Source organism: Varroa destructor, unplaced genomic scaffold, assembly GCF_002443255.2.
Source record: "Varroa destructor unplaced genomic scaffold, Vdes_3.0 BEIS01000001.1, whole genome shotgun sequence".
Classification (NCBI taxonomy): domain Eukaryota; kingdom Metazoa; phylum Arthropoda; class Arachnida; order Mesostigmata; family Varroidae; genus Varroa; species Varroa destructor.
In genome coordinates this window covers 18,125,827-18,150,529 of record NW_019211454.1, presented here as the reverse complement: position 1 = coordinate 18,150,529, position 24,703 = coordinate 18,125,827, and the positions used below count along the sequence as shown (strand labels likewise).

At 42.0% G+C, this 24,703-nt stretch overlaps 1 protein-coding gene across 1 annotated transcript in view; it reads right to left on the bottom strand.

Moving 5' to 3' along the window:
- The window catches only part of LOC111245759 (cGMP-inhibited 3',5'-cyclic phosphodiesterase 3A-like), a 126,779-nt gene extending 107,075 nt beyond the window's left edge, over positions 1 to 19,704 (bottom strand). Inside the window, exon 1 of the mRNA XM_086976788.1 lies at positions 19,683 to 19,704. The gene's annotated coding sequence lies outside the window, so the exon portion shown is untranslated. The remainder of the gene's footprint in view (positions 1 to 19,682) is intronic.
- Positions 19,705 to 24,703: the final 4,999 nt, after the last annotated feature.

The following is a 24,703-nucleotide window of genomic DNA, read 5'->3' as shown; positions in this document are numbered from 1 at the left end:
TAGGCTTATAGTTGCGTCTTCCGTTTGCAACATCAGAGTGTCTTCCGCGTGCACATATTTGTTACGATTTCGAGGTCCCGCACCCGTATTATCAAGGTAGTAGGGTAACCTGGCTTCGTTTAATAGCAAGCATCTACTTCCTACTACTACTACAACCAGCAACACTAAAAGCAGCAACAGCTAAAAATTAACGAAATACCAATGTCACCTCCTAGTATTGTCTTCCCTTACCGAGTGGCAGAGTTTACCTGAGTTCACTTTGAATGTTCTCATTTGGTTTAAGCTTATCCGTTCTACAATATACAGAGATTCGTTATAGATGTTTGGAAGCGGCAGTAAGTGGACAATGCTGGGGTATTCCCCATATACCCCAAAATAGGGTAGTACACGCTGATAGCCTTAGCCAGCTTTGCTCTTTTATTCGTGGAAATTTTGTCCAAACAATAGAGCCTCAAATAATGGCATTTGCTTTGAGTCGTTAAGAAGAGAGGCCACCGTGGTGCTCATTATAAACTGATGAACATATACAAAAGGTTACGATCGTTGGCTAGCAGTGGTACAAGGAGGCGGAGCAATGACAAAAGAACGTAAGGCAGGACGAAAGCGGCGCTTAATTTCCAATTCACCAGTAACTGAGCGTTAATTAGCTACCTTAACAGCTGATACTTCGTAATGAAAGAGCCATGATCACAAAAAGTTGCCGACAGCGCACTTTTAGAAATCGCATTTTCGGAAGTAGTTCGGATTACTCGGCCAGTCACTCGTATCTGAGCTAGCAACAGTTAAGCGTAAGACGCAGAGAAAAGCTAGAGATACGAGGTAAGAGTCGCCGTCCAAGAGATTGGCAAAAGAGTCGATTTTATACCTCTGGCAAAACTGCAATCGAACAAAGGCAGAGAAGAACCATACCATAGAAAATACAATAGAAACCACAGTAGGATATACTGGAATCAGCTGTTGTTTAGCCAGCGTTACTTCACACCTCACTGCTTACGGCGTCGCTTCACCTACCATTGCCTTCGACAGTATGCGTGTCAGCTCACAGGTGTTTATAGGCAAGAACTCTTGGCTCGGAGCCCAGACTAAGTTCATCGTTTACTGCTCAACATCTCCTAGAAGAAGCGAACTTTCCCAACCCGGTAGCTCCGGTTGAGCAGTCAGCAGTAGAGCTGAGTGCCACAGCATCATCAGAATCCATCGTCGCCTTGAGCACCGCATGGGATGGAAAGCAAAAAATAAACAGGTTCGGGACGTTCGACGGCATTGGAGGCAAAACTAGTCACCAAAAGGATGTTGATACTGTGAGCAGAAAGCGCTATTTACCTCTTTATATATATAAACTTAACTTTTCGCAGTCCATTCCTCTCTTTCCAGGCTCTGCTCGCAGGAGCACAGATGGCCTACCTAACGACGCCTGAACTGTTGGAAAAAACGCAATAGGGGCGCAGTGAAACAGATACGACTGCTCATGTTGTTGTAGTTGTTGCGGCTGAAGACATCACTACAACATGTAACTGACTAGGTAGTCATTAGCAGTGTTTACCCTCCCCATTCACCCCCCCCCCCCCTTCTACAATGGTATTTCTTTCTTTCTCAGTTGTGTCCTTAGCCTTCGCGCGGTCGATAACACGCCCCACAAAAGGCTTTCATAAGGGTAATGCTACGAGAGGCGGTCAACTTGGGAGGATAGCGCACATAGAGAATCGACGTTAGAGGGCAAAAAACGAAACTCCGTTGCTTTGCTTGTATAGCCAAGACTTTTCTCTGACGAAGAGGAAGAAAGCCGCCGATAGTCTTGTTAGTATTATTGGCAAACTGTTTTTTTTCTATGTAAAAAATTATCGACGGCTGTGAAAGACGGCTGTAGTGATAGCAATATGATTCCTCTATAAACTTTAACCAAGAGTACACTACAGCATTAATTAGATACTTAAAATTAAGCCATATTATAGGAAGCCAATCGAGATTTAGATTCCATCACTGAGCCACCTGAATACATATAACACTTTAACTATATAATAACCATACTATATATAACTATAATAACCATATATATAATAACTATAATGCTTGGATGCCCTCGGTCCCATCATCCTCATCATGCAAATGTGGAATATAGCATAATTGCAGAAACAAGTCCATATAAAGGTGAAGTGGAGACGAAAAAGGTCCTTTGTGGCTTAGGAACAAAGGAATCATTTATGCACAATAAGGTTTAAAGTCTCGCCAGCGTTAGTCGCAACAAAATTATTCGTTCAGCTCTGGCGTAGTAATTTTTTAGACGGCAAGAGGAAGCCATAAGTCTTTGATTTTGTCTTTGTCCACGTCACGCATATGACACTGTTACACGCTGTGATGTTGCGCCGGACTGGCATGATCCTTTGAAGTTCTGCAGCGTAAATAGTTTCGGGTATGAGGTGATGGAGGCACAAGAGAATAAGGACGAACCAGATCCGCACCCAGGGTGCCAGTAAATGTAAAACATTACGAGAGAGATTGAATCCAAACTACGAATGATCTGCGTGTCATACGAGAAAAGAACTAACAAAAAAGAGTTGCTTAGACTGAAACGTACGGACTGTCAGTAGCAACATTGGGCTTGATCGAATTAAGCCTATCAAAGATGCCACGGGCTAAAAGCTAACAATTACCTTTCTTCTTTTTTCACTATCTTCAGATTTCAAAAAAAAAAAGTTTTTTTTTTTTTTTTTTGCTAACCGAATAATCGTGCTTACATAGCTGTAGGTTCTCGTAGATGGCTGTGACCTGTAGATAAAATACTGTTGAACTGAAGTCGTAAGAACACGAATTGCGACACGCATGACACGAAACCAACGGTCGACATCCACAAAACTTGAATGTATATCGACCGTTGAGCTCAATACTTAGATCGTTATTGTGCATGCGCAAGCAACGTAGGGATTAGTTCCTAGGTGGTCAGCTGTGCGGTGCAAGGCGCGTCCATCTGCTCTGTACCTCAGTAGGAAACAGTTCCCTTACTACAGGCACACGGGTTATTCTAAGTAGCTTAGTGTAATGAAGCCGTAAGTTCTTCGTGTGTGTAGCATACAGAAACATATGAGCACACAACACGGTTCCTTGTGAATATGCAGAGAACTGTGTGAACGCCGTAACAATGTACGCCCCCAGAGTTACCGTCTTTTCTGAAGGGCCTTCACCTCTACTAAATATACTAGCGCAAAAGCTAATGAAAAAAAAAACTTCTTCGGTTTAAATCGCTAAGTTCCGGACCACTTCAGTCCGACGACGCCCGTACGTTACTTTTCATGCGTTCTCAGCATACGAACCAAGCTAAATAAATCTATAAGGAAGGCACTGCTGCTACCGATACGTTTACAGCGTGCTCCGTAATCTGGTGGACGAACTTACGCAACGAACTGCCAAGTGCCGAGAGTGGAGAAAAAAAAACAATGAAATGTAAAAGAAAAGGGTTTTCCCCCTGTTTTTTTCTGCGTCTATTTATCTATTCTACTCTTGTTCTTCCAGACTGCCATAATATATAGCCGGCGCACATGTTACACAAGCATAGCTTTAATCTCGTGTGTAAATGAGACACTGGAGTAGGTTTGGAGTGAAGGTGAACCAGAATACAGAAAGTGCGCAAAATGGAACGGAAAAACAGTGGTTAGGGTAGCACGGGGCAGCCGGCTTTCGGTGCATGAAGTCTTGAGCAGAAGAGCAGCTTAAACGAGTAGTAGGCAACTCATCTAAAATTGCTGCAATATTCATAGTGGATAGGCCGGCACAGAACTGGAAATTGTACTAGTAAAAGCAATAGGTGGCCATAGTATCACCATTACCAGCAGCAGCGAGGTACCCCCGTATTAACAACTACTGTTCGAGTGACATGTGTTTGCTGCAGGATGGGCAGTCTCTTAAAGGGAGACACGTTACAAAATAGCAAATCGGAAAGGACGAGCCGCGTTTAGCGAAACCGATTGAATAACAATCTGCCTGTCTCATTTCTACAGAAGAGGGGATGGTGCACGTCAGAATGAAAACTTGGTAAGAATTGTGTACGCAGGATCCTGCACAAGCATGTTTTAGGAGGACAAACAACGTTGCCATCTAGGAACAACGTATAAGTAACGCCAGGTCGAATGTACTTATAAATGCGAGTTGATATATTAGATGTAGAGGTCTACTACGTAGAGGTCTACTACGTAGAACTCCGTACATACTGTGTTGTACGACGTGCATGTATGTTGAATTTTTTAAATTAATTATAATACTACTGTGCTGTCAAGTCAATACAATCTCTAAGTGCCAAAAGGCAATCACCCTTATACATTGCAGAAAAAAAGCTCGTGTAGAAAGAATTAGCCGGTCGATGTTGAATGGTTCAGATACGATGAGACAATGCTACAAGTTGTCCTTGCCACATGATTGCTACTGGTCAACTAAGGTTTCGGTAAGTGCGCGGACGTGTTTGTCTGTCAGCGCGCTTTGACTGGACAACAATCAGATTTATATCAGCTAAAGCGCAGTTTCGATACGCGTTCTTCGTACGTGTACGCTAACCATCTCTAAATTAGTCTTGTTACACGGTAGCTCAATGTGTTGGCCGTCACATGTGAGACGTTCCTAGTTCGAAGTGTGCAGGCAGAGTTCGTGATGGAAGCCAGTCTTTTTAAATCAATGCTCAACCAAGACACAAGAAAGGTCAAAACATTTTGTCTTGATCGTTGGACAACATCTATTTTGTACTGGCTCTGCGCCTAGAGCTTCTAAGCGTTCTTCTTTATCTTAAACCAAATCATAGGTTGATTCTATTGAATTTTATCTATCGGTACATCCTAATCAAACCTAATGCTTAAAAAAATCTTTTATATACATATATTATAATTATTACCATTACGTTTGCAAAGAAATCTTTTTCTTTCTCCATATCTCGCTAGCTAATCCTCTGGCCCACTTTCATTCTGGGACAATTACCCCACCATTTATACCCATTATTACATTTACGTTTTACAACATACAAACTATAAAAAGAATAAGAAGAACTTCAAGTCACTGCAGTCACACAAGCACTTATGCCAGTAGCTCGTTTTGATCAAAGAAGCTCTAGAAGGGCTCAATAGCAGTCACATCGCCAAGTGAACAGAGCTTTCTATCCTAATTCGATCGAACAACTTGAGTTATCCTGAAGGATCCGCTTAGACGGACCATCCCTCGCAGTCCCCAAAAGAAGTGAGTCTTCTAAGGCAACCGAAGAGCTTCGAAATTGACAGATTGGTTCTAAAAAGAGTTCCGTGAAGAAGACCGCAAACAATCCTCAACACCGAATCCAGCCTTTAAAAGACAGAAAATATAATTGAAAATAGAAATACGATCTAGTAGCCTTCTGAACAGCAGAAAACTAGCTTATGGTCTTATTCTTGGCGAGGCTTGAAGTATTAAAGAAGATAGACTACTCTATTACTGACGTTGATACAACACGTAATTAAAACTACCCCAACTCTGAAAGTCTAAACCTAAATTTCCGTATCTGAAATATCTAACACTCCCTGACTCGCGACACCTAACATAAATAAATTAGAAATAAAGAAGGTGAAAGTAGGATCATATCTTCATTGCGGCCAAGGTTATCCTGGTTTGCTTCAACCGTGTCCAGCAACTATTAACTGAAGTCGTCCTATGATTTACAGCTTGAGACATAACGGCGCGACAAATCTGGAGCGCAATATCGAAGAGTATAAGCATTTGCAAGCGAAAGGTCGGACAACTAACCTGGGTATAATTAGCCACAAGGACGTTCTATTCTGAAGAGACCAACTCTTTGGCCGTAATGTGCGTAGATCATCTAGGAACCACCGATGGCAAGCTCTGCGCATGGACATATCGGCACTTTGAACGAGCATTTACAAAATCTAGTGGAGTCTGACGCTGCTTGGCATTGCTTACATTATAAAGCCTCTACTGGATATGGATAGGAATTAGTGGCCCGAGGGAACCTAACACAATGGCGAAAAATCTAGAACAAGAGAAGATCATCCGAACCGAGCGTTGGATACACCGTTATGCTTATGGCACTGGGACGTTCCACACATACCAGACTCTCCGGCTCAGACTGTAATGTAATTTTCTATGTAGCTGCCACATCTACCTTACATTATCCTTATAGGGTGCGCTATATCTAGAGAAAGGTGTAAATAACTCCCACATGATTTACTTTTGACGAACCTAAAGGCTGCGCTGGAAGAGTCATCCATACAACATATGACACCTAGGTTAGCGCAGGGGCTAGGTTGCCCATCATATCCAGACATATGTAATAGTGATAGGAAATTCTTTATCCGTGAGCCAGTTTTTCGTTAGGATTCTGTTCGTGTAGATTAGAATCTCCAGCCAGCTTTCTGGAGGGACAGAAACATCCGACAACAGACGGAATAATGCAAGAGACGATAGCGAACCCTGAGTTCAAATCTATATCCCGCTGAAAATTTGAAAAGTAAAGTTTACTGTGTTTCTGGACCCGTAATAGCTGACTTGAAGGCTGTATACGCTATTGCGTCGTACTGCACGTAGATGTTCACTGTATCAAACGTTCCGACCGTATCATGCAGTATGCGTAAAAATTAGATTTATAGGTGTAGTTCGAAGGCTTACGGAAGCTCTAGAAAATGACGATATTTTCCGTCCAACCGTCGGTTCTAGGCGGGCTTCTAGTCAGCCATTCGTTGTCTACCTGCATAAACTCGCATTAGTATCGGTTGCATTTGATGTAAAAAACTACGCGAATATGAGAAACATATATCTATAAGGGACGTTTCAGTAAACCTTCGTATATTTGCACGGTGTAACGAAGATACAAATACTTGCTAGCGTTATATCTAATAATACGAGCAAGCTTCCTACTCATTTTGACTACCGACAGAGTCAAGCGAGGTTTTTTAATGCATTTTCCTTCCGATGAACTTGATTTTCGATTTGAAAATACACAAAGTGGTTCAATAAATACAAGGGTTCGCCAACTAAAAGTTTCAGATAGGGTCGCAAGTTAAAAACCGCCTAAAAGCCCATTCATAATAGGTAACGGCTTAAATTGCATGGCACAACTTGAAAATAAAAGGCCCATTTGTTTAACTGGATATAACATTAGTAGGATAAATTCACGTGCCTACTGATCCACTATACTGGTAGCTTTCAACAAACGTGAATCATGTTATGAAGCGCTCAAGTGACGGTTTTGATGCTGAGAATATATTCGGCCGTCTAGTATTTAACACTTCAACATACCTGAGTGGTTGCACAATAAATGAACTTCGCCCACTGGACATCGTCTTTCGCTCAACCTCAACAGCGTGCATGAACTCACATTGAAGTTTATTACAGATCTTTTGCCAACCCCATTAACTTTAAGCCGCCCCCTATTTAAACTGCGGGTATTATCATCACCCTGTAAATATACCTTCTAATATTCCCTCATAGAGGGCTTTCCCACAAACTCGGTGGGTTGTTCGTAAGCTCCTATAAAGCTCCTTCCAAGCCCTAGAGCAGTGGCATAAACGATCCAGCGGGACCCGAGACTGTCGTTTACTGCTACTGTTAACAGCTAACCACAGCTGATGTTGCCGCTCTCGTACCGTCTACAGACGGAATTCTGTCTGTGTAAATATTTCGTTACTGTCGTAACGTCTTCAGAGGACGTTACGTGCGAAACATACCATACCTACTGCAGGTTCCCTTACGATGTGATAGCTCATACAGCAGACGATAGCCTTCGAATAGTCAACGATGACTTAACAAGAGAATTTATTCTGAAAAGAAAGAAGTTTTACTAAGAGCATTCTATGGTCATAATAATAATAATAAAAATAGGAGACAAAGGACGAAGCGGCAGCAGAGCCGTAACGTTCGTTCTATATAACGCGTACAATTCTCCGACCCGCGAACTCCACTATCGCCTTCGTTAGAGGCCAGAGTCCCTAGCTGTATCTACTTACGTCCACTGACGTACGTTCAGTTTTTTTGCACGTGCTTAGTGTCCCAGGAAGCGAGAGGTAGCTGCGTTCATCTGTTACGGCGTCCCATTTTCTCTGCCTAATTTCACAGCGGGCTGCACTGAAAGGGCAGTAGCCATTACCTAACGAGCATACAGTTACGTTGGCAAAAATCATTGCCAAAAATTGCTAACTATGAGAGTACGAATTAACGAAAAATAACGAGTCGTCATTAAGTTTAATAGCTGTCAAAGGGTTACCATGCTGTGACATAGCTTTATTAGAGGATGTCAAGATAACATGGAAAAAAGGCAATTCTAAAGGCTTGTTTACGTGGAGATAGTAGCCATATACCGAAAACAACATTGCTTGCATGTTCTTTCAGGACTCGTTTCGTAACATACGTCATTTTTGTCTCGGCCGTTTGACGTGGGTGTTTTCTATCTCGAAGCTACGAAACACGAGAAAGCAGATACCTGAACATCGAGACGCGATATAAATCCTATCGAAGATGGATTTCCCTACGGATAAGAATCGTTGCAGATAGTCATATCGTAGCCAAGCATTGGAGTATCACGCATTTATCATCATCGTAGGTCAGCAATTTGATTACGGGTCCGATTTCGAGAACTCGCTTCGTACAGCTTCAATGTGTATTCCTTTGACAGCTCCATACTTTTCGCTGACTGTTACCTCAGGACTTTCTTGTGCTAAGAAATCAATCTATTTTTCAAAACGATTTTTGAAAAGTGCTGACAACTAGATCCCTTTTATTATTGATGCGTGTGAGAATCGGGTAGGCGATTGTGTAAGATCATCATTGAAGTTAGAATTTTCCACTAGATGAATTTGGGCTTCCTCAGAAATTACCACGGAATCATTGAGGGCCATGTTTGTTCCCATTGACTTCTCAAACTCATAGAATGTGAGTTATCATATAAATTCGATTTTCTTAATAAAAATTCTTTGTAATGAAAACGAAAAAATAATAGCGCAAGTTGGTCGATTATATACATACAGATGCATTATTGGGAAAAATTCACCAGATGTATTATATATAAAGCAGTGCAGCTGTTGCATATTAGAAAATGATCAAACTTCAATAACAATGCACAGACAGCGTCCAACAAATAAGTACTATTTAGTTAGTCGTTTGCTCGTTATCACATCTTGTCCGTACGAATCATATACCCCCATCACGCATCGAAACACCTGTATCTGGTGGCAATCCTTGAATGACGCCTTGTGTTCCTTATAAACTCGGCTCAACATTTATCATTGTCCTTTGCCACCCACGGCCGTCACACATGTATGTCTCCTACCAAACAAACTGTGCAATCACTGTGAGATGTTTATGCATCTTGTGACAGTTAATCGTCCCTATTGCTGCTGGACGTCTCGTGGTTTATACCATAACATAATTATATATAATAAATAACAAGTACGCCCATCCATGGCGTCTGGAGCGCCACCCGATCTGCTCATAACAATCCAGCAGCTTTGATGATAGTGTAACTATTGCTTCTTTATGTGCTTCTAAGACCATTTTCCCAGAAGTTATTGTGTAAATCGTATCTACGGACACCGGTTCCCACATCTAGGCGTTTATACTGTGTAGGACCTCTAAACTACCATAGGCATTAAATTTATGCGTCTTCATGCCTGTGGTTTCGGACTGATACTCAGCCAGATATCTTTCATCTCTTATATATATAAATATACCCTTTCTGCTCGTAATGAGGAAGTGTAAAGGCATCTATGCTATTCTATCGTAATAGCGGAGTGAGATGATGCTAAGGGTTCAAATGGGTGAGAAGAAATCGACGTTATTTGTCAACGTTTTTACTGAGTATCATTCAAATCGTGTCCTGTAGACAAAAATAAGACCTAACTAAATGAGGGGAGAGCATATCAGTACGATGGGCTCCGGGAACCACTCAGTATCGAAAATGATATGCTGCATCTCGCTGCCTATACTATATCATAAAACGACAAAGTGACCATTAACGCTGCCTGTCGCGTCTACTAGACCCTGTCAAGGATATCGACAAACGTCTTTGTTTCCGCGCAGCATTCCATAGCAAACCGACATTGTTACGAAGGAGAATTCACTATATGTCGAATAATATACAATCAATATGTGAGCCTGTTTGTCAGTCTCTGGGAAGAGATGTATACGTATAGGCCCTTTCCTCCTATACTATTACCTTTTGGTTTCCTATGTGTCCTGTTTAGGCCCCTAAATGTATTATATATTGTATGAGGGTGAGGAGTTGACGACTATGTTGGCCGGGTCCGACAGGCCGAGACCTTTTCTCATTCACCCTTTTAGCTTTTTCGAGCTATCTGTGTAGTTGGACTAGTGGCGGCATCGAGTGACTTAGTGTGACCCTGCGTGGGTATCGTCTGTGGACAACACGAAGAAAAAAGGGCAACAAACAAAAGGACGACAGAACAGAAAGCCTATGAAGCTTCTCCTCAAGCAAGTCCACGTTTCTCCAGCCTCTGTCGCATGGGTTTCTGTCGATTCTAAAAAAAGAAAAGAACGGCCTTATCGAAGGATAGGTGGCAATAAATGCTTGCTAATGGACATTTGTCGGACGTAAAATCTGTCGGCTAAACAGTCTCACAACTAAGCTCTATATTTTTTCTAGCACTCCAACCGATGGGTCACGGTTCTGTCTCTATCGTAACGAACCACTACTTAAATTTGTTCCAAAACTAGTTGTGGGCTAGATCTAGAAGCAAATAGTAGTAGCGGGTAACACCAATTACGGCAGATAGTGAAGTGCACTCGGAATGGTTTGAGGATAGGTTTAAGGGATAATCTTAGGGCGAGTCTGAGAGACTCAAAGTAGAAGGGGAAAGGGGATATTTTTTATTATCTTCTTTTACTTGGAGCCTGAGGGAGTGATGCTTCGTCGAACGGAAAGCTATCACCGTTGTCAACATATAATCCAAAAACCACGTCTTAAAATGCAGAGGCTCGGTCAGTTAGTAATATTCTCTTATCGTACCAACAAAAGAGAAGTGTGGCACTTCCCACGAAACCTCAGAGGCTGGCACTTTCAATGGGGCGAAAAAACTGCCATTATCGTAGGTTTTCCGCCATACTCTGTATAGTATCATGTTGTATCGTTGTATTGGAAAGATATAGTTGGCCAGGCCTGACAGGGCTAGCCCTAATCATGTGTGGCCAATTTTTTTTCCAAATCAGTCTAATTGTATAAGAAAAAAATGTTGACACAGATACGTATGGATGTATATGTATATATATATATATATATATATCCTATTTACTCGTTGACTTGTCTATCTGGTAAACCTGGTACACCTCATAGTCATACATTAGCATAAACTAGACAGGACTAGTGCATAAAACAAATGGTGCCATTATTGCAGAGCTTATTCCTGTAGCTCCCGGGAAGACTCCTAGACGGGCGGACGTCCTAGAATTGGCTGAGGATCATCGCTTACTGAATGGGTTGGATAGCTGGAAAGCCTATAAAATCATACCATTTGCTGTGTCATACTGTACCGTTTCAAACTGGTCACTACTATTTTCTCTTGAACGTTTGTTTCGTAGTGCATAAGAACAAATCAAGCAGTGCCGGCCGACGTAAGCTTTTCCGTATCGGAATTAGTTTTATTTAATGATCTGAATAACAACCGATGATTGGATCTGGTGGAAAACATGATCCCCCGTGTCGGATAAAGTTCACGTGTCCCTTCAGGTCGACTGACAAAAGTTACAGCTGTCTACTATTGGCACTGGTAGAGGTAGTAGGTAGTGGTTTACTTGCAGCCTAAATCTATAATGGTTAGAATGAAAGGGCTTGATAGCGCGATGCGGATTACGCGAGTACGGCTTAAAAATGTTAATATCTGTATTGGACCCCATGGAGCAATTATTATGTGTTGGTACATTGTAATTAAAAGGAACCAGCAAGAGACGTCATCAAGGACTAATCTCGAAAAAATAGCCATAAACACATAGCGTCTATGGTTAAACAACAGATATTTCTAGACGTCGTCTAATACAGGCCACCGGAGCCTGAAGTACTAAGATAACAGTGGAGTCAAACTTAGTCTACATCCCAACAGCAGTTAGGCGTTCTCTACTCTTCAGTGAATATTCATAGAAACAAACTACAAAACAATGAGACATTCCGTGAACAAACCGAACCGATGTCGCTATCCAGTTAACAGTTAATAAATACAACGTTCGGAAGTACTCCTGAAATTTCTTGTATGCAGGCAGCGACCAGAATGGTCATCTGTAAAAGACGTGGTTAGTCGGCAGGCAGGCCCAGAATTTGTCGTCCGGTATATTGTTATTTTCAGTACGTTTTTACTGGCTTTATAACATACAGAGAAACGCTTTTCTAAAATAGCGTTTATAGACCAGCAACAAAGCAATTACTTACGATTCGTTACCGACTTGTGCAAGAAGCACATCGTCTGTGTCATCCTTAAGGAGCTACTAAGTAACAGTCACGCAGAGACTGCCCCACATTTATGATGGTTATTAGTTGTAGCCGAGAAGGTCCAATATAATTAAGACGTTGAGCTCACCCCAGCGACGTAATTGTATGTGCAGAACTGTAACCAGCCTCATGGAAGGACTGAGATCACGATGCAGCCAACAGGGCATTCAGATTTGCCTGTCACGGAATGCTATCGTTCATATAAAGTTTCCAATAAAGTCTGGCCTGTTTTTGCTGATTACTATTACGTTCCCTGTAAATTACACCCGTTTTGATTCGTTTCCTCTCCCTCCGCTCTCCGTCGACGGAGGGCTCTTCGCCACCCTGTTACCGATACCCCGTCTCATCAATGAGGTATAATGACCAATCGATTACTGACTGTATCATAAAACAAGATGGTCAAATAAACTGAATCAAATGGGCAATCGATCTGAAGCTCTTGCTCCATTGTCCCCGGCTACGATTGTCTACTATAGTACTGGATACTGAGAAACTAGCGATTTACACGGCTTGGCAGAACTACCCAATTGATGAATATTGATGCCTGCATTGCTCTTTGTTGTACGCAGCATAGGGTCATTTAAGATTTTGATTGAAATGATCCCCGCTGCGCTAGCGCCCATAAGCCCCCTTTTGAGCTGTGTATAGTCTTGTACGAAAAACAGAAATCGGATAAGCAGTCAACATAAAGGAAAAACCATTGAATACCGCCACTGCTGAGTTTTCTAATATATAAACGCATCTGCCCTATAATGTATGTAGATCAGGGCCTTTTACTCGTTAAAACTAAATATGGGGTTACATCGACTTATGGATACAAAAGGTCCCTACGCGTCTTCCGCTTCTACGTCTAAGCCTAGTTCCCTCGAGCTAATGTTGAGTTACTAGTGTTTTGTTCGACGATCATACAGCCAGCTCGGCCGAAAATTTTCTGGATTTGTCTATTTCCCGGTTGTAGGGATAAGAGCGGCAAGCTTTCGCTTGAAAACTGCAACTGGCATAGAGTTCCTATTTTGGTGACTGTTTGATGGTTTGGTGACCGTAATCGTTTTGAAAAGAGGGTACCTTTACTGCGGCGGCTATCGCGTGCTTATATTGGATGCGTTCATTAAGCTTCGTGCGCAGATCGAGAGGCCCACAAGAGACAAGTAGAAACTCGCCACTATCATATATATATACATATATATGCTACTTTCTAGCATTGCGTATCGTAGCATGGGAACAAAAGGTTTCCTAGGATACCTGTGCTTTTCTGTGGAAACATTATAGGAAATTCTGCTGACAATTTCATAATCGTCATCTTTATATATATATATATATGTGTGTGGTTACTTCTGTTCTGTCCTATATACCACTGACTGTCTACAGGGAATGCCCATGGTCCTTAAGGACGGCAAGTATCCGTTGCAGGCGAAAATATGCTTCAACCCTACACTCTAGGCAGTACCGTGTCATTTCTAATAAGACAAGTGGTTATCAACGAGAGAGCAAATAGAACTTGTAATAGCTTCGTTTGGCCTCATTAACCTAATGCTCTAAGGTGCTCTAAGGTTACAAACCAGCTTACGCCTTTTTTTTCATTTGTAACTCTAGGGGCATTAGTTTAAACGGGTTGCGCTGGACTTATCCGAGCAGCAAGTTTATGAAACGGCACGGTCTAATATACCAGATCAGCCATCCGTCCTCTTTAGAATTGGAACTGGCATTAGCTGCGTGCTCGTGCTTACCAACGCAATGTATTGAAGCCACTCCAACGTAACAACTTGTCTGAACTCTTTGACCTTTGTGGCATATGCGATTAACTGTCATTGTGCCGTAAAGTTCTGTTGCTCAAGGGCGTCTGCGACCGTCGGCTATGGTATGTTCTTCCGTGACAGTTTAGTCGGCCGCTTTGAACCCTATTTCTGTGCAATATTCATAAAATTGCTTGAGTCAGCGACCGTTTTCATACTGACACATGGGACATTTGGCCTAATCCTGCTAATCAATAGCGAAAATGTTTTGATTTTATTCGAAATTCCAATCCGCCTTTGCGTGACCTTCAGCAATCCCGAACCTTATTGTTTAGTGAATAGCCTATACTCTATTAATGCGTTTGTTGACAGGCTTATTCCTCCAATCGAGTTTATAATATAAGCCTTATTGTATTCTTTTTTGACTTCAGTTAAACCGTATCTGGGTTTGTTCAGCCATCGAACGATAGTCGTAAAGATCAGTCTCAATTTTTTCACTTGATGCTAATGTTTACTAGACTTCTGTTGCCTCCTCTAGCAGCTGGACCCTTATCGTAAGCTCAAAGTACTCTATTCTTCTATAGTCGTTTGACAACGTCGGCTAGATACACGGTGTCACCTACATAAAACCCATATCGCAATATAAAGAAGCATTTGCTAGAGTTTACTTTCAGTCATAGAATTTTTTTTTCTTCTACTAGCAATCGATATAGCCAAATGGGTGAATAATATTGAGATGCCGAGTTCTTGCACTGACGACATACTCTGCTTATAGCTCACCTCAAAGTCAATAGGTTAGGGGGATCTAGATTGCAGCTCGTAGTGTTTTTCGATTTCAGTTGTGAAAGGAAAAGCATCGCACTGCTTTTAGTTAATATCTGTGGCCGACTAGTTTAGGGTCCTATTCAATGAGATTTACACGTCGCCGAACATTTTATTGTAAACATTCTGCACATCATGGAGCGTCTCCGATTTTCGACCATTGTGTATTGATGCGGAGGCAGCAGTCTCGTGCTTGTCTTGGATGTAGCGATTTTCGCCGCATCACTCGCAAAGCCAACACTAACGCTCGGTTTTTTGCTTTGAACCTTTCCCGACTTGAGTTCGGAAAGTCACGCCATTATGGCCCTGTCTTTACGTATGTAAAATGTAATTCTCACTGCCTCCATATGCTCATTCAGCGAAAAAAATTGTCTCACCAAAGGAATCTTTTTGCTGTCCATGTTTCGTGACGAGAGTTTCGCCTAAACCTGCGGCCGAATAGCGAAAAAAAATCTCCAATTGGAGTGAACTCATCCCTCAGCTTTCACTCACCGTCTTGCCACTGGTTACTATATCGTTCTTTTTAAACACAGCATTCGATCAGAACGACGTCGATAATAACGCTCGTCTGCCCTCTCACTGGTTCGTTCAGGTCCCTAAAGGTACATCCCACTAAAAAAGAATGTATCTAGATATCTGTATACGCTCCTATCTGGCTGTGTATTATTCTAGTCTCTAGTAAAAATTACCTCATGCTTGTTCACGCCACCTCTACGTCGTGTTGTCCCGGATAAAAGAGTTGGATTCGCGTGCAAGATGTGATTTAAGTCCACATAAAACTTTCCTTTACGGTGCCTCCTTACAGTGCTGAAGGTACCGAAGGCAGGAACCCTGCTAGGTTTACTCGAGTGCTTACTAGCATAACGTAGTAGTGGAGTGGACGTGACTGAATGTAGAAAGCAGGCTGGTAGCCGGAGCAATTGAGGGCTACCATCGTGGAGTTGATTACCGGTTCCAGCTGTTGCCAAAGGTTTTTTCTTCTACTGGTGTAGGGGAATCTCTAGCCGCGAAGCAGAATAAAACAGGTAGTAGAAGACTGACTACAGTAACAGCTCCACAATTTTACACTGAACAATCTTCAATTTGTTTCAATGTGTGATGCTCTGGATAAGCTAATGCATCCAGGACCGTCTAGCAGAGCCTGTAGTTATGTGCCGCTGATGGCCTCTTGTTCTGCCGTTAGTTCGCCTGGAGAAAACGCAGTGACATCGACGCTCTCTCTCTCTCTCTCTGGCTCTCCAAATCTAGGTTTTAAGTTAAGAAGGTTGCTTTCCAGACTGTTGCTAAGAGCACGCGTGTTGACACGCTCTTTCGCCGTCGGCCTTAAGCACACTCAAGCGTTACCAGGCCTGCGAGCCACAATGGAGGGCAGGGCTTAACTAGACGCGATAGAACGACGTGACTGTTTGCAGAACAGTTCAAATTTTCAATTTGAAGTCAGTATAACTACAAGATCTTATTACCAACTTTATCTCAGCCAAAGGTCACTTTTGCAAGCAGAAAAAAAAATTGCGACTTATACCAGTTTCTTTTCATCATCTCGCCACTGCCTTCCGCTGGTGCGAAGAGTAGCGACACTTCAGTTCTTACGGTAAGAAAAACGCAAAGGGGGCCAGCTCGAGTAGACTGTTTTCAGGACATAGGGGAAACCGTTGCTGGGTTTTCCTTGGGGCGCAAAAAAAGACGGTGCAGTAGTGCCAAAAATTTGGAGTCGTCCGCGGCTTTTGCCCCATTTCTTTTTCTGATCGGTTTAATAATTCGCAATCTATAGAACGTCGCTTCATATAAATGACGATTAATAAGTGAAAACGAGAAACGCTTTCTTCGTTGACCTTGCCCTAACTGTGATTTATTTATTTCCTTCCATCTACAACCAGCAGGATGACTGCTTCAATGCTATCCGTATCTGAGACATTCAGCCATATTTAAAACGGGCATTTGCTAAGATATGAAAGTCGCTGCTGAAATTGGTAAAAAAAAAATCAACACTGCCCATTCTACTAATACACAGGTTTCGTTTATGGGATGGAAAAAAGTAGGCTCATAATGGGTAAAGGGTCACTCTAGAGATGGACAAAAATGGCTTTGCCATTAGAAAGTAAGTGGGTCTCTAGTTAATACGAATGCTGCTTTCACTGTAACCCAATCTTTGTTACAGCTTAAATATATATTTACGCGTCAGCCTATCTGTGTTCCGCTAGCAGTTGAACCCTGCTAATAAGACGGCTGCAGAACGTCTACGCATCACAATTCTGCTTGGACGCATCGACGCACGGCTGGGAGGGAAATTAAGTTAGACCAAACAATATGTACCCTAAGGGGAACGCTATTTCGCTGAAGTGTCTAATGGGAAATCATCTACAAGGTCTGACCATGTATAATGCTCGTTCGATTGTTATGGTTATGACCCCGTAGTAACCTAATATCGTTGGCTGCATAAGATGAAGGGTCGAGTAGGAACTTACCGTAGAAACAGGGAGCGAGGCTGATGCAGGGTGGTTTTCTAATATATGGTCTGTCAAGGTAACGACATTTCGGAGGATGACAAGCAATCAGTGTGTCTTATGCATCATGTTGGCTGTTAAGTCATACTAATTAGTACTGAGTAAACTATATATCACCTGCGTAACATTGTATGTCTCCCTTAACTGTAGAAAACTGAGATTGTAGGTGCCGGATATGGTCTAGATTTGAATTTGTATTCCATCCGACCTAATTTTGGAATCAACAATATTTTGATTATATGAAGTATTTCTTATTTCTAATTTTCTTCCTCTGTGTGATTTCTAGAAGCTACCGCTATAGAGTAGTCCTTTTGCCGACCGCTCAGATCCAGTCTCATTTGTCAGGTTTCAGTCGCTTCTTTAGATTAACCCGTCGACCTGTTTACTAAATCGTGCATGGACAACAAGCCATTAAAACCTGTTTGAGAAGAGCCGCGCATCTAATTATTATGCTAGATTCAGACGCATTAGGGACATGTTGCAACGAGTAGATTATTAATATTGGGCAATAGCCCATAGAAGAAAGCCGTCATAAAAAAAAAGCCAATCATGTTTGTTCCTTACTTGGTCTATACCGAATTTTGTAACTTGTGACATGACATTACGCACCCAATTTAATTACTTTCCCAATAGCTTGCCGAGAATTGCCTGCAATTGTAGTTGTGAACCGTAGAAAGCAGACGCCTTTTTATCAAACATGTACAGCTGGCCTTTCATGGAAACCCGCGTGCGCCCGTACCAAAGCTAAATGAAGCAACGCCTAACCCGTACATTGAAGGCCGTCTCTAGCTGACCTTACAAATGAGCGTTTCATTCCTTCAGCCCCCATACACATTGTAACCCCAATGAGCTACACTTGAAGGATAGCAACAATCTGCACCGATCCGATTAACAAGTGGATCACACTTAAAACAACTACATAGAGCCCTTGTCCTTGCCTATACGAAAATATGCCAAGAGCTAGATATACAGTTTCTATATAGCAAACCTCTTCAAGAGGCTTTCCTTTTAGCAACATCGGTCTTTTCGCCATCTTAATTACTTCGGTGGTGGAAAGATAGTGCTACCGAAGAGCGATCAACCTAATCCAGTCGAGATATGAAAATATATACCAATAATTTGAGAGTGAAGAGTGACTACGCTAAAGTAATTCCAGCTTGGCCACGGCGTAAGCGAAAAGCACGATGGTATCGGTAAGTAGATAATGAAACTTCGACGGTAGGAAGGATTTTGCCGATATCTTCGCATTTTTAGACTAGACCCAAAGAGGCAGAGAACACATCCTACAGAGTCGAGTCATTACTGAGAAATCCCTAGAAGGCAGGATTTATACCCTAAGCCTATTGTACTTTTAATTAGATGATCTGCCTGTTTCACGACTAACAAATAGACGTGTTAAGGGGCAGCAAAGCTACCAGTAGATTGTCTCACACCAGGCAATGTTGCTGATTTATGAGTATGGGATTAATGGGGCTTTCCAAGTTCGTCTTGTTATATTAAATACTCGCAAGTTTAAGTTGATGTTATGTTTCCATGAAATCTGTTCCTGCCTACTAATATTGAAAATTATTTTATACGGTTTAATTTCTTTAGCGAAAAATACCTGAAGACATGTTCGGCTATTTGAAACGTATGTGCTGCTTTGTATGCCGGACTTAGGCACGCGTGTAGGTTGATTGATATACCTATTTATACATTTGAAATGTAAACGAAATAGTTTTTCTCAAACGCCTTCCAAGTACGCCATATTGAAGTTCATTGTTATGAAAGTATTGCATATCTCGATTTGATCACGGTTAATTCTATTGGACTACGTTTAAATTGTCTAAGTTATTTGTACGGGCCGCTATTGAGCATCATCCTCCATTACGCCCATTGGCTTAGTGTGTCCAGTGGGCCCGAGGTTTTGGGTCTTTGAAATGAACTATAAATAGTAGCTGGTTTCTATTATGCACAGGCATACATACATATATATATATATATATAATATGTGTGTGTGTGTGTGTATCTATTGATCGGTTTTTTTCTGGTTGTCCTGCGAAATCCTTTAAACAACTTATTACTGCTTCCCACAAAGACAACAAATGCGCCATCCTTCTACTATTGCTAACTGAACTGGCCGTCCACTAATTAATTGCGGTCTCTTGGCTACTTGTTTCCTACTGCTCAAACCTGGTTTCGTCGTCGAAACGCGCGACATTAACATATGCTCGCTCATTCCGTAGCCGCAACCGTAGCTGTCGCTTCTCGCAGTCAGGTCTGAGGTTAGGTCGAAATCAAGGCTCGCCCAGTTTCTTGTCGGCTTCGTTCATCGAACCAGGTACATGAATAAGCTATGACAACGGCAGTGACGCGGCCGATTGAAGGGCGCTGGCGTCGCAAACGATTAAGCGATTCGAGGTCAGCTATCCGCGACGTTTCCTATGATCAAAATTTCTGCTGGATTTTAGCACGCACTTTTAGCCTTTTTCCGTTGTCTGGGTGAACACAGAGGAGACGGGCTAGTATTATTTGGAGCGAATGTAACACTAGCAGTATATGTGCACCTAAAGCAGAGAAGTTTGTGAGGCTTACGAGGAAAGTTGCCACGGAGGGTAAGCTCTTCCCGAGTAGATCAGATCAGATCAGATCAAACTGCTTTGTCTGCGAATAGTTCATCTGTGGCCACGGCAAACATCGGTAAAGATTACTTACCTATGGATGCGAACCAGTTGACAAACAAGGGAGATGTGCTTTTCGGAAAATAAATGTTCTCGTGAGCACTACCGATACGTACTCCATCCGTCTTGAGCAATATATTTAAAGCCAACTTAATTGAAAAGCAGTTTTGCCGTCACGTGTTAATAGTCTTGTCAAAGCTTCTCGGGATATATAGGTAAATATTAAAGATTTATGCTGAGAAATTGCTAAGAAAATGCTACTTTAAAAAAAAGCCACAGTTCGGTGCGAAATTACAAGGCCGAAGACAACAATAGAAAGAACACATCGTTGTTTCTAAATGCTGATGCAATCGTTCGTTTTTGTCATACTGATGCTGAGTTCGATCATTCGGATACTAATATGATGCTTTGTTGTAGAAAAAGTACAGGTCAATATCAAGGCCATGTGTAAGTACATATATTAGAGGTAATCAACAAAACGTTACAGACAATATATATATACAAAGTGTAGAAAAAGTCTGCAACAAGCAGTTGGACTGGCGCGCATATTGCGTACAGGAGGCTGTTGGCCTACTTGTCCTGTGCAAGCGCAGGTGCTAGAAAACGCAGTACAAAATACAAAATAACATGGCCGGGAATAAAGAAAAGAGCGTTGGAACGCGTTCTTATCTCGACGGTGACTTCACTTTGATAGCTAATGATGATTTCGTCAAAATATAGAGCAAAATGTATTCCCAAGATTTTCCATTGGTTTCTGCATTTTTCATCGGAGGCTCTGCACTATTCTGAATATCCCATAAGCAGCCGAATAGGCGTCGTCAATAAACTGTAGTTCTCGCTTTAATTTATATTTAAGCTATTCTTCCTTATTTTAAAAGTTTTTAGACAGGTAATGAATACAGGTACCCTTATTTACGTCTGAACTTAAAAAAAAATTAACTTATTCAATAAGGAATTCGCTTACGGATAGGTCAGAAGTAAAAAAAGACCAATTTGACCATTATGGTTAAATCGGTCTTTTTTTATTAAGCACAATGTAGCAAGGTCTTTTTTGCATTCATGTTGCATACAACACAAAGGACACGATTCTGCTATCCATATATGCGGTAGACGTATTGTTCACGCTTGCCGTGAAGGATGGGCTAGTTTACTCAGACTCTCGATTCCATTCAAAAAAACGTGTCCTTTTTTTTTCATGATACTGCTAGCCCTCAAGGTTGTTCAAGCACCGTTTCGCCATAATCATATACTATACAAAAACCCAGCGACGGTGACAACAGGAATAACAACGAAACACAGGCTCTATACATACAGTCATCAACCAATAAATAAGACCACCTAGAAACTGCACTCATCGACGAGTTTGATCGAAGACAGTTCCGTATCGGTAGCAAAAATCCGCGTGCGATTCTTTTCCTTGTTACAGTTGCTTCCCTCTACCTTGTAATGGTAGCGCAAATGGCGACAGGGTGATTCTGGCTGTGATCGCTGCTGCAATTCAATTTGGCATGCTCTAAACGTACTCTCGGCTTAGCTCCATCACTTTCGATCCTAGGCCCATACTTGGGGCGTTCTTGAGTTTGGGAAATATCTGTTACCTCTTGTCCGGCCCTGACTCACACTCCTACATAATGCCACACATCTGCGATCAGATTTAAGTCAAGTGAATTCCCAATCTATGGCAGACTCTCGACACCATTAGCGATAGGTTCCTCAGAGACGCACTCGTCGTATGATAGGGCAACTTATCATATGCTCACACATAACTCACATCTGGGCACCATTCTCGTACCTGGGGCAGTATTTTTGTTCTGAATCATCTCACTGCATTCCGTGTTTTTTCCATAATTCCATTGACAAAATGTAGGGTTGCCGCATCGTATTATCTTGCGCGGATATCCAATTTTATGGGACTAATGGAATCGTTTGCCTGAATGCCTGCAAACGTGTTGGGGGTTATTATAAAAGAAAAACTCATTATGCGACTGATCCAAACAACGGACCCTTTCCAGTCTTTGACTGCCCATCATAATATTTTCAGCCAATTTTAAGCGTGCATATTTCCATACACAATATATATCTGACTAGTTTAAGGTAGCTGAAGCTATCGATACGATATTGGAGAACCCTTATAAACGCAGTGACTTCGAGCGCTGTCACCACCTGACCCAGCTGAACAGCAGTTACAAAGCTGCTTTTTTCTTTTGTAGGGCGGTCGGAACGATCCTGTTTCTTCACTGCATCGTGCTACGTTTTTAAATTTCATTTTGTGATCTAAGCAGTAAATCTTTTATCTTCGCGACAGCTATACATTTCGATATTTCGACCCATTTAGCAAATTTTCTTCACGGTCACTTTCCTGGTATGAATCTGGCTCTTAGGATCCGATTCTTTTTCATGAGATCTTCTCATAATTCCATCATGAGTCCATGGTTAGTCACGACAGTACGAAAATCATTGATATTCAAATCAAGATAACCTCTCCCAAATCATCTTTGGTCACTACAACGTCGTTCCCGTCGAATAGAGAAGAGTGAGGATAATTACTGCATTAACCCTCCAATCATCTGTCGACGAACGGAAGGAGCTGAAATCGTATAGCTGAAATGCGCCTGTAATAACTTGAATGTTTACACATGTTGAGACCGCACGAATTAGTAAATGGTTTATCTTCTACTGCAGTTCCTATATGTGCTATCGTTAAAAAGTATAGGTAGGCCGTTTTCGCAGAACCAGAACTGCACACAGATATATAGTTCGAACGGGGAGTTAACTTGGATCAAAGTCGATAATACGTAGAGCGTGTGGGCAGCCGCATTTCATTGGTTAACGACTGTATGTACACTAGACCCGTAAGTCGTGCCGTAATGATTGACCACTAATCGCTACCTTTGCCGTTACTACCGATTGCACCGTGACTATTCTAGCGGGGCCGACAAAAGTTAGTGTTGGCTAGTAGCAATAGTAGCTTCGACAACGGCAATAATAGTAAAAACAGGCCTAATCATAAATCAGTACGTTATTGGCTACGAGGTTTTCTTGGTTTCCGCACGAGTGTAGTGACTCAATAGTCAATAGCGTAACAATTTTCTGCTGGGCGCTAAGCGTCCTACGTAGCAACTGTTCGTCAGAGCCTCATTCGCACCTGGGGTGTACAATAAATAGCTGCTTTTGTTAGTTGTTATCCGTATAGCACATCGTAACCTCGTATGACATCGTCTGTAATTTCGACGATCGTGTTCGTATTGGCTGGCCGTACCTTAGCGTGATTGTGGCCGGTTCGCTCAGTCTGAGCGGTCCATCTATCTGAAGATGCAAGAGCCTACAGGCTGCCATTATTATCACTGATTGACAAAGCCAATCAAGCAGTACAAAAGATAACAGCAGCGTTGATCCTATAGTCACCCTACAGAAGCGGTTACAGGCCATGATACAGCGAAAAAAGAAAATCGCCACTTATTGAGTTGCTTTCGTACTGGCTAACAACGTAATGTTTTGATCTGTTACCTTTCGAATACGTTTTACTACACTACTGGCTATTGCCTCTTTTGGGTATCGCAAGGCACCAAAAGACCTCCTTTTCAGTGGCCTATCTAAAGCTTCTCGTGTAGCGGATACCATCGGCTTTCGCTTACTTGGTAGAACAGAAAACAGCAGGCAATAAGCCTACCACCTCCAACGTATTACATTACCACTGGTTCGTGAGTTCTTACTCACCAGACTCTTCGTTATGTCCTACTTTCTTTCTCTTTCTCTCGCTTGTCTTGTATCCTATTCTTAGGCTAAAGCAAGTTATACGGCCAGCGATAGCAGTCGTAGCTAGCTTTACAGGCTCCAGACCTATATCCTGTATTTTGAATTTTAAGATATCTCTGTTAAGCATTTCATCAGACGGCTGGTTGCGAGGACGAAAGTCCCGAAGTCGAAGCTAGATCACAACGCTTCCCTAAAATTAGCAGGCAAATACGTTACCCGCTAAACTACCCGGACGTAAAATTCGAGATAGACTCTAGGCCTGTAACCTGTCTGGCCGCTACACAGGGCCATCGCTTTCTGTATATAATCGAATATCTCACTAGAAACAGCAGTGCTAGTATCAATGACAACAACAAAGGGCACCCTAGCTCTGTCTATAAGCCTCAGTGCTCCATTCCTACATCAGTATTTTCCTACAGATATCTGTCTTCTGTTCATGTATGGGGCATATTTGTCGACTATCGATCTGTGTATATCGTGTCTGTTTTGCAACGAGAAGCGTTTGCCTATGCATATACATACATCCATCATAGAATATGTGTTTGCTGCTCGTAAACCATCGGTCGTCAATGTCTGCTTATTTAGTACAATATTATATCGGTCTTTTTGTTCTGTGCTGGCCCAGCGGCGATAGTAACCGCATACGTTGTTTCTATTGCATTCAATCTATGCACGGACTATCCGTCTGCGATAACAACATTAAGTGGCCGCAAAGAGACTTGAGCGTTCCTCAGTTTTGTACGTTATTTTCCAGGTCCACTTTCGTTTTATCTTCGC